The sequence below is a fragment of the Myotis nattereri genome, assembly GCF_964212035.1.
Source record: "Myotis nattereri genome assembly, chromosome: 8".
Taxonomy (NCBI): Eukaryota; Metazoa; Chordata; class Mammalia; order Chiroptera; family Vespertilionidae; genus Myotis; species Myotis nattereri.
This window is the reverse complement of record NC_138083.1, coordinates 21,808,415-21,824,970: the sequence shown is the minus strand read 5'-3', so window position 1 is coordinate 21,824,970 and position 16,556 is coordinate 21,808,415. Positions and strand designations below refer to the sequence as shown.

Sequence of the window (16,556 nt, the reverse complement as noted above, 5' to 3'; positions counted from 1 at the left end):
TTAGCAATAATCTGCAATATACTGATATTAACAAGACACACTATTGCCATCTGGACATCAAGGGTAGAACCTTTGGCTCTGGATGAGGTAAAGGCAAGATTATTAGATAGATGTGTTGGCAGATAACTCCCTTTTTTAATGTCTTGGGATTTAAGATATAAAAACCAATGGGCATAATTTTGAAACATCTGTGCTTTTCATGATCCTCCACATGAAAATAGATTAGGAAATGGAGTGTCCTCAAGCATCACTTCGTTGCAGTGATAAAAAAAAAAAAGTTCATTTTGTCTAAATATGTAAATGGAGTCAAATTCACCTCTTAGTAAAAAACCTATTACACCAAACATGTAACTTGCTTTTTTTTTTTTACTTCAACATTCTCTTGCTTAATATGGTTTAGTTATTATTTATGCAAATACTAACTTCCAACAGGGAGGTAAGGGATTTTACACTAAAAAAGGTATAGATATAATAAAAATATGAACATTCTCTAACTAACCATGATAGCAAAAGGATGATTACACCAAAACTCATTTGTCAGGGATAGCAATAGTAATTGAGTGTAAAAATTAGGCCTATACACTCTGACCTTGGGTTATATTCTTGGTGTTTAAAATTGGTATTCAACTATCTTTTGAATGCATGTCCCACTTCTGGAAATAAAGAGACGTGAGAATTTTAATGAATCTAACTCCCTAGACCTCCGGATTGTGTGAATTTAAACTGAATGGGTCTTCTCTCCCCTTCTGTCTAGGTCTCTTGGCTTTCTGGTTGTTTCTGTCCTCTCTGGCTCTTCCCTGCTCAGGGAGGGGATTCTGCAGGAAAGCCTCTCTCTGCTATCTGTTGCCTGTCATTGTTGCCAGCTCTCTCCCAGGGGAGTAGGCTGTCTTCTTCTCTGGTGCTCTGCTGTCTTGCTTTGAAACTCTTGGGGAAAGTTGGTGCCCACTGCACCATTCTGACCATCTCTGTTCTATGATTTGTGAGCAGTGTGTCTGCCCCGTTCCTCCTGGACCTGATTTCCCTCGGTTGTCATCCTAATGAGCAGGACCTGCAGTCACAACCTTCCTTAGTCTAAACTGGATTGTGGTCCTTCTCCTTGGCAAACTGGGTTGGAATTGAGTTTAATTCTGTCTCTACCTTCCAGTGCTCCTAATCCAATTTCTATAAGCATCACCACTAGGGTCATTCCCTCCTCCTTTGCCTGCCTGACTGAGTGGTGGCATAAGTGAGGGTATGTTAGTCCCTTGCAGGTGGAAAAATCTCTGCATAAGCTTCCAGGAAGCCAAGTTCAGAAGGGAAAACATGATGAGTTACAAAACATTCAGAGTATAAAGAAAGCAAATACAGCAGTTGGCAGGGGAGACAGCAACTCCTCCTAAAGGGAACTGGGATCTTTCTTTATATTTAGGAAAAACTCTTCTTTATTTTAATACATCATATATATAAAGGTTAAAAATGATAGACACCACAGCACATCTATTAGAATCACTGAAATTTTTAGATGTTGAATATAACAAATGTTGGTGAGAATGCAGAGAAATTGCATCTCTCTCTCATCATTATTGGTATGAAAATAAAATGGTAAAAACCATTCTGTAAAGGAATTTGGCAGTTTATTTTTTTATTAATTAAAATTGTTATATTGAGATATGTGTGGTCTTGCATGCAGTTGTAAAGAATAATACAGAGACCCACCTATGCCTTACCCAGTTTCCTTCACTGGTAACACTTGGCAGAACTGTAGTACAATATCAGTTCTCTATAAGTTCTTTCTCTGTTTTTGCATTCTATTTCTTTGCAGAGAGGTTCTAATTTTTCATTTAAAACTATAGGACAATATCATTGACAGGCTATTGACATTGACAGTCAACATACAGAACACTTCTGTCACCTCAAGGATCCCTCATGTTTTTTACGGCCACACTCATATATATCCCTTCCACTCCATCCCCTCCTTAACCCTCTGCCATTCCAAGAATGTTAAATAAATGGAGTACTATAGTAGGTAACTTTAGTATTGGCTTTATTTCTACCAGCATATTTCTCTAGAGGTTCATTCAGGTGGCTGCATGTATCAATAGTTGCTATCTTTATGTTGCTGAGTAGTATTCCATGGTATAGATGTGCCAAATACATTTCACCATTCACCCATTGAAGGGCATCTGTATTGTTTCTAGTTTTTGGGTTATTTTGAATATAAAGAATCATGTTCAGGTTTTTGTGTCAAAAAAGTTTTCATTTCTCTGGGTTAAATGCCCCAAAGTGCAGTTGTTATATTATACGGTTGTTGCATGTTTATTTTTTACAGAAACTGCAAGAATATTTTCCACTGATTCTGTAGCATTTTACATTCCCACCAGTAATGTATGAGCGATCCAGTTTCTTTGCTTCCTAACCAGCATTTGGTATTGCAACTATTTTTTTATGCCATTCTGGTAGGTGTATAATCATATCTTCCTGTAGCTTTAATTTGCATTTGCCTAATGACTGATCTTTTCATTTGCTTACTTGCCTTTAGTCTATCTTCTCCAGTGAAATGTCTCTTCATATCTTTTGCTCATTTTCTAATTGAATTGATTTTTGTTGTTTAGTTTCTTTTGTCATCTGTAATTTTTTTATAAATCTTTATTGCTGAAAGTATTATGTGTGCCTCCCTTTTCCCCCCACATAAACCCCCTCCAGCTCACCCCGCCCCCTGCCCCAGGCCTTCACCACTTTATTGTCTGTGTCCATATATGCATACAAGGCCTTTGGTTGATTTCCTCCCACCCACCCACCCTCCCCTGCCTTCCCTCTGAGATTCCGCACTCTGTTCCACGCTTCCCTGTCTCTGGATCCACTCCATTCATCAGTTTATTTTGTTACTTAGATTCTACATATGAGTGAGATCATGTGATGCTTGTCTTTCTCTGACTGACTTATTTCACTTAGCATGATACTGTCCAGGTGCCTCCATGCTGTCTCAATGGGTAAGAAATCCTTCGTTTTTACTGCTGCAGTTTTGAGAGTTCTTTATATAGTCTAGCTATTAGTGCTTTGTTGGATATGGAGTTTGAAAATATTTTCTCTTAAAAGGGTCTTTCACAGAGCAAAAGCTTTAAATTTTGATGAAATCCAAATTTCATTTTATAAATTATGATTTTAGTATAAAGCGCAAGAACTCTGCTTATCCCTCAATTCCAACGATTTTCTCCTATTTTTTTCTGAAAGTTTTACCTTTAAGTCCATGATTTACTTCAAGCTAAATTTTATATAAGGTGTGACACATGGGCCATGATTCATTTTTATATCAATGACTGTCTAATTGCTCTAGCACTATTTCTTGAAAAGGCTATTCTTCCTTAAGGTAATATGTTTTTGTTCCTCTGTCAAGAATCTTTTGGCATATTCATGTGGGTTTGTGTCTGAGTTCTCTAGTCTTTCTGTCCCATTGTTATCTATGTCTCTATCCCTCCACCAATACCCCCAGTCTTGATTAATGTAACTAATCACAGTTTACTGGTATTATCATTTTTATCAGTTCAAGTAAGTATAGAAATCTTCTTTCCTTTTACATTCCTTTGCCCTCCCCTATTTATAATATAAATATCTTAGCTATTTCCTCTATGTACATTTAAAACCATAGTAGATAGCGTTATCATTTTTGCTTCAAGCATAATACAGAATTTAGAAAACTCATGAGGAGAAGGAACACCTGTTGTGTTTACCCATACTTTTTCTTGACTCGTCTGTTCTTCTACCTGATGGTCCCATGGTCCTATTTTCATCTTTCACTTCCTGCTTATTTTAGCCAATTTTGTAGGGCAGATCTGCTAGCTACAAATCCTGTTAGTTTTCTTTCATCTGAGAATGTGCTGATTTTCCCTTTATTCCTGAAGAATATTTCTACTTAGATATAAAATTTGGGGTCTTTCAACTCTTAAGATAAATTTGTGCCACTTTTTGGTAATCTTCTTCGTGTAAATGAGAAATACACTGTCCTTTGAATTATTTTCCCCTTATAAGTAAGATAATTGTTTTTCTCTGCTGCTTTCAAGATTTTTTTCTTTGTCTTTAGTTTTTAGGAGTCTAATTATAATGTGTGGTGGCATGGATCTTTTTGGGATTATCCCAATTAAGGTTTTTTTCAGCTTCTTGAATCTGTAGGTTTACGTCTTGTGCTAAATTTGAGAAGTTCTCAACCTTTATTTCTTCCAGCACTCTTTTAGCTCTGCCCTCTTTCTCCTCTCCCTGAAGGACTCACATTATGCAAATGCTAGGTCCCTGTGGTTTTGTGCTTTTGTTTTCCCAGTTTATTTTCTCTCTGTTATTCAGATCCGATCATCTCATTGTTTTATTTTCCAGTTTACTGATTCTTTCTTCTGTCCCCTTCATTGTTTAGCTCACTCCCTGGGCTTTTATTTTGGTTATTCTGTATTTCAGTTCTAAAATTTCTATTTGATTCATTTTATATCTTCTACTTTGCTGAGACTTTCTATTTTCTTGTTTGAAGTGTACTAGTGTAATTGCTCACTGAAGCATTTTTATCATGGATGTGTTAAGTCTGTGTCAGATAATGATAACATCTGTGCCATCTTGGTGTTGGCATTTATTGATCATTATTTTTCATGCAGTTTGATATCTTGCTGGTTCTTGCTGTGATGAGTGATTTCTTTTTATTGACACCTGAGCATTTTTGTATTATGTTATCCAACTCTGGATCCTATTTAAACCTTCTGTTTTAATTAAATTCCTCTGACACTACTCTGGCAGGGGAAGAGGGGACACTCACTAAATACTGCCAGGGAGAAATACAATTCAGGTAACCTACCTTGTCTTTGTTCACACTCAAGGATGGGCCTTCTCATTGCTTCTGGGTGCGAGTGGATGGGCTGGCTCCTGTGGTGGTCTCCATTTATCATCCTAACTATGTAGTTAATAATAGGAAAAGAGCAAAATGGAGGCCCAACATTTTAAGTGTGGTCAACTAAGCAGCTTCAGGAAGCTACAGCTTCAGTCTCCCCAGGAACCGCTTGTCCATTCCCTGCAGATCAAAAGGGGTTTGAACAAAAGGGGGAATCAATGAATTTGGAGTGGAATAGGGGAGGTGCTTGCCTGTTAATCTAGCCTGGAAAAAGACCATTGGCTAGAAAGGTGGACCCCAATACAGGCCTGTGAAATCTTGGAAGGTTAAAATCCCAAAAGAGTTCCTTTTCTCACTTGCCTTGTAGTTCCCTCTCACTCTCTTGCTCCATGACCCACACTCGCCCCTTTGCTAGCCTGCCATGTGGCCTTAGCAGCTGCATGCTCCATGGCCAGGCAGACCCCACACGCAATGACTGCAGCTGGGAACACAAGCTAAACTAGCCAAATGTTGGATTGGACTGCGCTTTAATGTGGAGCAGAAATTCTGGGCAGTGGCCTTAATTCTAGTTCTGCTGAGACACAGCTGGAAGGATGTGACAAAAGGATGAAGATGGGACTTTGGAGGAAAACTCCCTTAAGTTTACATCATTAGTAAAGCTTTCCACAAAATCCCATCCTCCTCTGAGGGCCTCAGTAAATTCTTTTCCCCTCACTCCAAGCGTTTCACTTCCATCGATAACACAGTGATGCTGTGTAAGCCTCTTTATCATCTGATGAGGATGAAAGTCTAGCTTCCTGATTGGTGTACTCTGATCTCTTCTGTAATGGGGGTGGGGTAGGGATTGCCTCATTGCAGTCTCACAAAGGTAGAGGTCTCTGCTCCTTACTTTGCCTTGCTGGTAGAGTGAGGCATAGAGTGTGTGCATGCGTGCGTGTGTGCGTGCGTGCGTGTGTGTGTGTGTGTGTGTGTGTGTGTGTGTGTGTTTTCCTGTTATGTTAGGCTCGAATATACTGGTTATGTAAAATTTTGTCTGGTCTGGCAGTAGGCTTTTGTTGGACTTTTTCTTTTATGTCTGCATCTATGGGTATTTCTGGGTTACCAATATCTTTGGCTCTAAGTTTGGAATATATGGGGCAAGGAGAGAACTCAGCACTCTGTCATCCTTTTGGTCTTGTCTGTCTTTTACTTCATTTTTCAGAGTGGTCTTGTGGGGTTTTTGTTATTTGTTTGTTTGCTTGCTTGCATTTTTTAATTATTCATAATGTTCAGAGTTTTTAGTTGTTTATAGCATGGGAAATAGAGAGAATTGCATCTACTATATCTTCCCAGAAATGGAAACAGCAGCTTCTTATAAAGTTAAACATAAATCTTCATGTAATCCAGCAATTGCCCTTTTGAACCCTTGACTCAGAGAAATGAAGACTTATATTCACACAAAAAATATGGCATGGAAGTTTCAACAGCTTTATTTGTAATGGCCAATGATTGAACATAAGCCAATGTCCTTCATTGGACAAATGGGTAAACAAACTGTGGTATGTCCATACATGGAATACTACTCAGTAATGAAAAGGAGCAAACTCTTGATGTATGCATCTACTTGGATGAATCTCAATAGCATTATAGTAGACAGGGGGGGGGGGAAGCCAATTTCTAATAGTTACATATTCAATGATTCTATTTATATAACATTCTAAAAGTTACAAAATTATAGCAAATGAGGTTTTACTGTTTCCAGGGGTTTGGGTTGGGAGAGGGATATTACTATTAAGGGTTAATACAATACAGTTTCTCTGTTGTGATGGAACAATTCTGTATTTGGCTGTGGTGATGTGTACTCACATTTATACTTATGATGAATTTCATGGGACTACACAAAACACACACAACACAAATGAGTGCATGTAAAAACTGGTAAAACTCTATGTAAGATCTGCATCCAAGTGTATTACATTGTACCCATGTAAATTTCCTGGTTTTGACAATGTGCTATGGTTATATTTATTACTAGAGGCCCAGTGCACAAAATTTTGTGCACTCGGGGGGGAGGGGGGTCCCTCAGCCCGGCTTGTGCCCTCTCGCAGTCTGGGACCTCTCGGGAGATAACGACCTGCTGGCTTAGGCCTGCTCCCGGGTGGCAGAGGGCAGGCCCAATCCCTAGGTGCAGCCTCTGGTCGGGCTCAGAGCAGGGCTGATTGGGGAGTTGGGGCGCCGCCCCCATCATGCACAGAGCAGGGCAGATTGGGAGGTTGTGATGCCACCCTCAGTCACACTCAGGGTAGGGCCGATTGGGGGGTTGGGGCACCGTCCCCTGTCACACTCAAGGCAGGGTCGATGGGGAGGTTGTGGCACCACCCCCTGTCACGCACAGAGCGGGGCCAATCAGGGGGTTGGGGCACTGCCCCCTGTCACTCACAGAGCAGGGCCAATCAGGGGGTTGGGGCGCTGCCCCCGTCACACACAGAGCAGGGCCCACCAGGGGGTTGGGGCGCCGCCACTCTCACACTCAGGGCAGGGCCGATGGGGAGGTTATGGCTCTACCCCATCACACACAGAGCAGGGCCCGTGGGGGGGGGGGGTTGGGAAGCTCCCCCCTATCAGGCACAGAGCAGGGCTTCTCAGGGGGTTGGGGCCCCGCCCCCTGTCACACACAGAGCCACAGGGCGATCAGGGGGTTTGGGCGCTGCCCCCTGTTACGCTGATCCCGGTGCCGAGAGGCATATTACCCTTTTACTATATAGGGTAGAGGCCTGGTGCATGGGTGGGGCCGGCTGGTTTGCCCTGAAGGGTGTCCTGGATCAGGGTGGGGGTCCCCACTGGGGTGCCTGGCCAGTCTGGGTGAGGGGCTGAGGGCTGTTTTCAGGCTGGGAGTGACTGAAGTTCCAAACCGCTCCTTTTCTCTCTTTTTTTTTTTTATTCTGGGCCAGCTTTACCTTGAGGCTTGGCTCCAGCTCTTAGGCCTCCGCAGCTGAAAGTAGGTTTCTGGCCTTTGCTTACAATGTTGCGAATCTGCTGGCTGAAGTCCGGTGGTATTTGTTACAATGTTTCTTAAATTCCCCTGCAGCCGCAGGCGGGGAACGTTGGTTTCCTCCAACGATCCTCTGTCACTGAGGCAAGCAAGCCTCATGTTAGTTTCAAGCTGCCTGGCTGCTGGCCGCCATCTTGGCTGACAGTTAATTTGCATATCTCGCTGATTAGCCAATGAAAAGGGTAGCGGTCGTACGCCAATTACCATGTTTCTCTTTTATTAGTGTAGATAGTTATGTTCATTGGGGAAAGGTAAACAGGAACTCTATGTATTTTTGCAACTTCTTGTGAGTCTTAAACTACTAGTATTTCAAAATCAAAAGTTATAAAAAATAATAGCTTATAACAATGCTTTAAAAGATTTTAAAAAATTGAAATGTTGGCTACACAGAAAGTTAAAATGTTTTATATGGCATATTGATTCTTCTATATTTTCCCTCCTCCCACTCATTATTCTCTATGTTCTTCTCTGGCTAACCCCCGGCCTCAAGAAGCTAACTTTTATTTACTGTATCACCTAGCCACCTCTTCTTCCACATCTCCAGCTTATATCAGACTCTGCTAGTTACTTTCTCTCTTCTTATTCCTAAGACCTAGCAGTAGAGGCAGCTCTTTCTTATTGTTAGTATCTTTGTTGGTTTCTGTAACCCTGCCTGCATCTATGGGTATAGCCCTTTCATTAAATACTTTTTCAGTTAAAATCTTTGAGTGTGCCACCTGTTCCTGTCAGTCCCCTGATATATTTGGGGGGAAAAAAGAGACAAATTAAATGGAATTACATACGATTTGTAACTCATATTGATAACAAAGATTTACTCTCCCTAGAATACAAAGAGTTTATACAAAAGGATAATAAGAAAGCTAACAGCCAAAAGAAAAATGGGCAAAGGGTATGAACAAGTTGAAGAGAAATTCCAGATGGCCAAAACATGTGAAATATGTGCCCACATTAGTATTTAGAGAAATTCAATTTAAAACAATGAAATAATTTTTTTTACATATATGGTGGGGTCAGATTCCCCTTTAGGACTGAAGAATTATTCTTGCTGCTTAGAGTGTAGGTAGCTGACAACCCTTAATTGATTCCTTCTCCAAGAATGTTTCTCAGTCAGAGAGAGAGGTCTTGACCAAGATTATGCCCTCTCCCTGAGTTGGATTCATGATGTGAGATACAGAAGTCCAACTCTGCCTCCAGGCTCAACAACTCTAAAGGGCTATTTTCCAGAGAACCCAACCCACAGCACAGCATGTGTGAGCCTGTAGGGGCATAGGAACTCTTAGTGTGAATTGTTGCAATCTCTTTTGGAAAACAATCTCATATAATCAGTTAAAAAGATAAACATATATCTTCTGACTTACAATCTTAATTTTCAGAGTTAAAAACAAGAAAACAGTACACAACGATATATGTGTATACTGCAATTATATTTACTAGACTACGTGTATACTGCAATTATATTTACTAGATTAAGTAATAGTTAGCCTAAATATGTATAAATAGAGAAATGATCTACCAATAGAGGAAAGATATGTCTATGATTTGAGATTATTATTACTAAGAAGAATGAACTAGATGTGTATCTGATGGCATGCTGAGGATACCTAAATATCAATGATATAATGTAGAATAATAATAAAAGAAGAAAAGCAAGTTATAGTTGGGTGTGGGAGTGCATATGTACATGGGCCCTGCTATAGCTCATGGTAGATCAACAAATATCAGTGACTGTTCGAAGAACATGTTTTATTGGGGCTGCTCTTCAGCCAAAACGTGCTTGCCTGGCCATGCTTGTTATTGATGGTGATGACCACTCTGATTGGCTGGGTGTGTATCCTGATTAGTCACTGCCTGTGCTATTCTGGTAATTATTTTGATTTTATCTCCGCCTATAAAGCACATTGTCAGCTAACTGACGATATTTGAAAGCCTGCTTATATAGAGAGTTGGCAATAGAAACAACAATGTAAAGATTCAGTAAGTCACATTTGCATTCAGATTGTGCCAGGCATTTGGATAGAAAAGGAAATAATTAAACTGAGATATTATATTATATTACAAATATAAGTAATTAGAATTATAATTAAAACTCCTAATTCTATCTGGTAAGCTCCCTATAATAGACACTTCTTTTGCATTATGAATTGCATACAGAAGGAGAGAAAGATTATACATTTTATAATTGAATAGCGACAGAGCATTATTTCTTATTACTCCCACCTTGGGCTTCTGGAGTATTGGAGCGTATATTTAGCAGTGCCAAATTCTGAAGTTTAGGAGATACTGTTGTAAAGCATAACATACATTAGAGATGCATTGGGAAGAGAGAGAGGTGACGTTTTATTAAGGCCTTTGAGTTAGTTGGTGGAGTAGTAAGCTTATTTCGAGTTAGTTTTGTATGATTTATATTACCTTTCTACTGGATAAAATACAATAGTAGAATGAGAGAGTATTTTGATTCATTTTATAAATAAATAGATGATTATTTAAATAAATACAGGGTGAGGCAAAAGTAGATTTACAGTTGTGAGTATGTAAAAACACAGTTCACCCTTGTATTAATATCTATTAATTATTGTATTATTATCCGTACAAACAACTGTAAGCCTATGCTTGCCCCACCCACCCTGCATTTGCAGGCTAGAGTTTGCTCATTTGTGTTTGATATGACCTGACACTGCAGAAGGGCAAAGGATCTCATTATCACCCAGGTCTTTACAAGAAAGGGTCCCCAGTGCATGACGTGGCAATTTGTCGCCTATATTTGGATGGATTTAGACAAAAGCTTGCATCATTTAGCGTTCAGTTCCTGTGACAGTACCTTTTAACATCTTTCTTATTGTTCCATTTGTGGGTCACTGCAAAGCATTCATGAAGACTTTGTGGTTTAGGGAGCAAGTGAGGCTGTTGTCTAATTTGTTGTAATTGCTTAACTCACTCAAATAGTTTAATTTACCTCCGAATATGTTCGGCAGCTTAGAAGAGAGGTGTTTGTTCAAACATGAAATCCTTATAATTAGAAAAAAGTTATATGGGTTTGTGTTATATAAACGATAGCAAACTTTCTCCCTGCCTAATTTAATTAATGTTTAAATAATAACCTTGGTTTAGTTCTTAGTAGGGGGAAGCAGGAGAGGAAAGATTATGTATGGAAAATGTAGGCTTTATAGAGAAGTAACATACATTTTTCTGTGTGCAATACTTTTCCCCCTTAAATCTCCTCCTAAATCCCCTGCCTGAGGGAGTGGATTAGCTGTATCTTTCTTCAGTCTGAAATTAACCCCCTCCCTGCAAATTGCTACAACTCTCTGCTTTCAGGTTACTACACTGCAGGGGAGTACACAAAACGTTCTGTCTCTTTCCAGCCCAATTTATCTTTGAAGTGCCAAGAAGTGATACTCTGGCAGCATGTAAATCTGAAATTCTGTTTTGTTTCAACAACAACGAAAAAGAAAAAAAAAAGGAAAGAAAGAAAAATAAAATAAAAGAATTCTCACTAAGGCGTGGTTCCCTTCAAACTGGCCATCTTTTTCTCCTATTCTTTTTCTATCTCAGTATCTGTGAGGTGTCTCGTTAATGGACTGGTATTCCTGACACAATGCTTTTTGGGAGTTAGATTTCTGGCTAAATCTATGCCACATTTTCAGTGACAAGCTAGCATACAGGGAAAATGAAAAATAATATCAGAGTCTTGAATAATGTTGTTAGCTCATCTTCCATGAGTTAATTACATTTTTTCTCTTAAAAAAAGAAAACTATTAAAACTTCAATTTCACATTATGTTGCTTTCACAAATACATTGGTTACTAGTATAGATATTGAGCCATTACTGAAAATGAATTTTTGTTGGCCTGGATACTACTACCAGGAAGAACAACGTGGGGCAAAAAAAGTGTGTTGGGGGGGGGGGGGGCGGGGAGGAATTTATATCTTTCCATGTCTACACAATCTTGTCCCCAGCCCAGTTTAGTGAAACTGCACACTTTTTAAAAGAACTTATCTACTAGACTTGGTTTAGCAATCTACCAAAATTTAGGTCCTCCATATTTTTTTCTTCCAATATCTAGGGAGTCTGAAATTAACTGAAAATGATTGTGTCTGCCTCCGCTTATAAAATAAAAGTAAAATAGAGTTAGGCAAGTTTATTTTAGGGTGAGCTGACTCTCTTTTATAAGGCTAAATCTATTTAGTACCTTAAAAGTTAGATAGATGCTAAGTCAAATATTACAGACTGTGAATGTTATAAAATGTGAAGGGTAAAAGCTACAAAGAAATTGGGACCATGCATGCCATTAAGGGAAAGAGTTCTGAAATCAGCCCATAGAAAATGATTACAATGAAAAAGGCAGGCAACACCAACCATTGGTGCTACTGAGGTTCTTTTCTTCTGGGGGAAGTGCCACCATTTTGGAAAATTGGTAGTAAAACAACAGCTAAATAGGCACTTACCTTCTGATTCAGCAATTTCATGCCTAGGTGCACACCTAAGAGAAATGAATCTATATGTTCTTCAAGGACATGCACAATAATATTTCTAAGAGCACTATTGTTACTAATCCCAAAGTGGAAATAATCTATAGGAGTATGGATGAGTTAATTGTGGCACATTGTTACAAAAGAATAATATAGCAAAAAATGTGAGTCAACCATAAGTATATACAATGACATGGATGAATTTCATGAGATCAGTATTGAATTAAAAAAAAAACTGGACATCAATGAGTATATTTACTATTATTCAATTTTCTTCAAATTCTATTAGTCAATAAACTTCAAAAACAAGTAAAAATAATCTATGGTATTACAAGTTAGGGTGGTGGTTAGAATTACAGGGTAGTGACAAGAAGAGTGCACTTCTGGAGTCCTGGTGCTATTCAGTTTCTTGATCTGTATGCTGGTTACCTTAGCATGTTCACTGTGTGATTTTTACTTATATATTTACTCCAGTAAGAAAGATTAAAAATAAATAATGAACAAAAAAAGCCAGCTATAGAAATGAAGAATATTGGCAGCCTAAAAATGTTTGTGTTTTGTTTATTTCAATCATAAAAAGAATTTAAGAAAAAAATATATTATTAAACTCTATGAAAATTTGAGAGTCAAAATTTATACTCTCCAAGTGGCCAAGGCTAATTGAACAGAATGTACGGCAGTTCCCACATTGTTTCAAACTTTCCTGAGCTTTAGAATTGTGGAAGTTTGTCAACTATATGGACTCTAAGTTCTTTTTTTAAAATTGATTTTTAGAGAGAGGAAAGAAGAGAGAGTGACATAGAAAGAGAGAGAGAGAGAGAGAGAGAGAGAGAGAGAGAGAGAGAGAGAGAGAGAGAGGGAGAGAAAAAACTATGGCTTTGTTGTTCCATTTATTTATGCATTCACTGGTTGGTTCTGTTTTTTTAATCAATATATATATTGATTTTAGAGAGGAAGGGAGAGGGAGCGAGAGAAGAAACATCAATGATGAGAGAGAATCATTGATCGGCTGCCTCCTGCACATCCCCCACTGGAGATTGAGCCCACAACCCAGGGATATGCCCTTGACTGGAATCGAACCTGGGCCTCTTCAGTCCGCAGGTTGATGTTCTATCCACTGAGCCAAACTAGCTAGGGCCACTGGTTGGTTCTTATATATGCCCTGGGGATCAAACCAGCAACCTTGGTGAATCAGGAAGATGTGTTATGCTAACCATCTGAACTACCTGGCCAGGGCTCTAGGTCCTTTTTTAGGAGATTCTAATTTAGTGTGCTTAAGATGGGGCCACGTATCTTATTTTTTAAGGACAAATGTTTTATTTGGTAACAAGGCCTATAAAATGAATTCTTAATTCATTTTTATCTCTTCTGCTAACTGAACTGCATTAGTCAAATGGATATCAATGTACAAGAATTCCCGAGGAGTCCTTGATCTTTTGCAAAAGTGCAAAGATGCTTGAGTTATGTGACTTGCAATTTTTATTTTCTAGACAATATATCAGCAATTCCTACATTTTCCTTCCTGTTTTCAAATTTCATGACAGGAAACAGAAGTACTTCCTTGACATTATTGGAGTCTTTAAGAATCATGGTGATTCGGTCGATGCCCATGCCCCAGCCATCTGTGGGGGGCAGCCCATATTCCAGGGAAATGCAGAAGTTTTCATCTATAAACATGTTCTTCAAAAAGCTGCGGCTGCCTCATGGGGTCATTGCTTATTTCCTTCTTCGTGACAAAAAGCTAAAACGCTCAGTCAGACTGTTTTTAGAGCAGTGCCATTTTGACAAAGGGCTCATTATCTGTGGGTGAGCACAGATGAATGCAGGATCGGTGCATGTCACTTCCAGGAACTCCCCACAAGCTTATCAAAGAGCCTGGCTGTGGTCCAAGGTAGAGGGCATTCAACAGCTTTTGTCACATGGATATCAAGCATTTTGTGAGTTTCTTTAGTTTTAGAGAGGTTAGTTTCTGGCAGCTTCACTCCTACGGCTTTCTCAAGCTCTTCTACATGCTGATTCTTCAGAAGTGTGGGGCAAGGTCAATCTTGTAAGCTTGGCCCTCTGGTCCATCTGAATGGTAGATCACCTGTAACCCCCTGGAATGTGCTTCACCATCCTGGAAATCATCTTCTCCATGATTTCAACAAGATTGTGATACTCTCATAGGCCAAGTAGAGATCACAGGTGCTGAACTCAGGATTGGGAGTCATATTAAGTCCATCATTCCAGAACTGGCATCCAATTTCATAAACCTGGTCAATGTCATCAACCACCAGCATCTTATGGTAGAGTTCTGGAGCAATTCTCATATATACATTTAGGTCCAGCTCATCATGGTAGGTGATGAAACGCTTGGACACAGCACCCTCTGGGATGATGTTCATCATGAGAGCTTCAATCTCTAGGAATTCCAACTCATCCAAAAAATTTACATTTTTTAAAATTGATTGATTGATTATAGAGAGCAAGGAAATGAGAGAGAGAAAGAAATATTGATTTGTTGTTCATCTTATTTCTGCATTCATTGGTTGATTCTTATATGTGCCTGAAATAGGGTTAGAACCTACAACCTTTGTGTGTGGGGAGGACCCTCTAACCAACTGAGCTAGCCAGTGAGGGCCAAGACACTTCATATATATGTGATGATCTTAGAGCATAGGATAAATTTCTGCCTCACAAAGTCATTCAGGATCAAGTTCAAATATCCCTGACTGACATATGGTGTTTCCTTGTCTTTGAGGCCAAAGTGGAGATGAGGTAACATATGAAAGCAAGGAGAAAGCAGTGTGATCTCATAGGGAATGATGCTCAGCTCACCCTTCTTGATTTTCCCAGGATTTCCCTGAACTCCAATTATGCCTCCCTGACAGAGTTTGTTATTGATATGAATAAATTGTTCTTCTGATTTATGATTCCTGTAATTGGCCATGACTTGAAACTTGACCCCATCTCCTCGGAGGTCATAGAAGTTGAGTTTTCCCCAAGAAGCTCTTTTGGCATGGATTCAAACTGCCACCTTTAAGGTGATGTCACTCAGATGGTCCCCAGGCTGCAGGTGACTATATTCTTTGATGAAATGAGTGAGGGAAACATCTATATGTAACTTATGTGGTTACGGGTCCTCCACATTGGACTTTAGTTGATAGACTGCTTGTCTGTAGATCTTGCAGTATTGGTTTGGGTCCAAGTTTTCCTCACTGGCAGCCACATCATTGTCAGTGATGTGGTTGGTGGCAGCAGCATTGGCTTGTATCTCATTGAGCTTCACTGTTGGACCCCCTTCTCCGCTACTTTCTTCTCAGCTTTCAGCTGCCTCTTTAGCTCATTTTTGCTTAGCTTCAGCTCACCTCCATCCACATGCACCTCAGGCCTCAGCCATTTCTCTAGAGGATCCAACCTTAAAGGTGGTATCTTTATTTTTAAGTCACAACTTGATTAATCTAATGATTAGTCAAAAAGTGAGAAACGGAATTGTGATTTTTTTTTAATTACAGAAAAAAATGACATAGCTCAAATTATTTCTGTTTCTCTTCTGTCCTCCCACTCATCTCCAATTCCATTCTGAGCAGTGATTCTCAAACTGCTTTATGTAGCTGTTAAAAATGAAAATTTCTTGCCCTGGCTGGGTGATTTAGTTGCATACCTAGGTTTTGATTTGATCCCCTGTTGGGGCGCATGCAGGAGGCAACTGATTCATGTTTCACTCTCACATTGATGTTTTTTGCTCTCTCTCCCTCCTTCTTCTCCCCTCTCTCTCTCTAAAATAATCAATAAAAACATATCCTTTGGTAAGGATTTAAAAATGCAGATTTATCTGACCCTGAGGATTTTGAATTGTTAAGTTTGAGGAGAGGTATATACATTTTTCATAAGCACATTAGAAGCAGCTCAGATTAGGAAATAGCTGGTTTTAGTGTAAATTGAAAAACTAGGGCCTGGAGGAAAAGAACATACTGGCTAAACAGATATATGTGGCTTAGTTTTTTCACTTCATGGCTAGGCTAGTTAACTAGCATTGGTTATTATCAAGTCTCTAATAAATATTAAGGTCATGGAGATGGGAGGTGTGCCTCATTTCCTTCTTATCAGTAACTTCGCAGCATCTGTAAATGTACTGTTAAACCAATGAGCATTAGGAGAGTCATAAGGTCCAGATGATTTAAGTTATTTTTTTGCATGGTTTTATTATAACCTGGAGAAAGTGAGCTTCCT

The 16,556-nt window shown here is 39.3% G+C and overlaps 1 protein-coding gene and 1 pseudogene across 5 annotated transcripts in view; one reads left to right on the top strand and one right to left on the bottom strand.

The window, feature by feature from the left end:
* MACROD2 (mono-ADP ribosylhydrolase 2) overlaps positions 1-16,556 on the top strand; it is a 1,902,899-nt gene that overhangs the window by 489,962 nt on the left and 1,396,381 nt on the right. The window lies entirely within an intron of this gene.
* LOC308523607 (lysine--tRNA ligase-like) overlaps positions 13,824-16,556 on the bottom strand; it is a 39,103-nt pseudogene continuing 36,370 nt past the window's right edge. Inside the window, exons 2-3 of the transcript in view lie at positions 14,973-15,755; positions 13,824-14,773 (exon numbers count right to left, since the gene is read on the bottom strand). The product of the transcript in view is annotated as a lysine--tRNA ligase-like (transcript). The remainder of the gene's footprint in view (positions 14,774-14,972; positions 15,756-16,556) is intronic.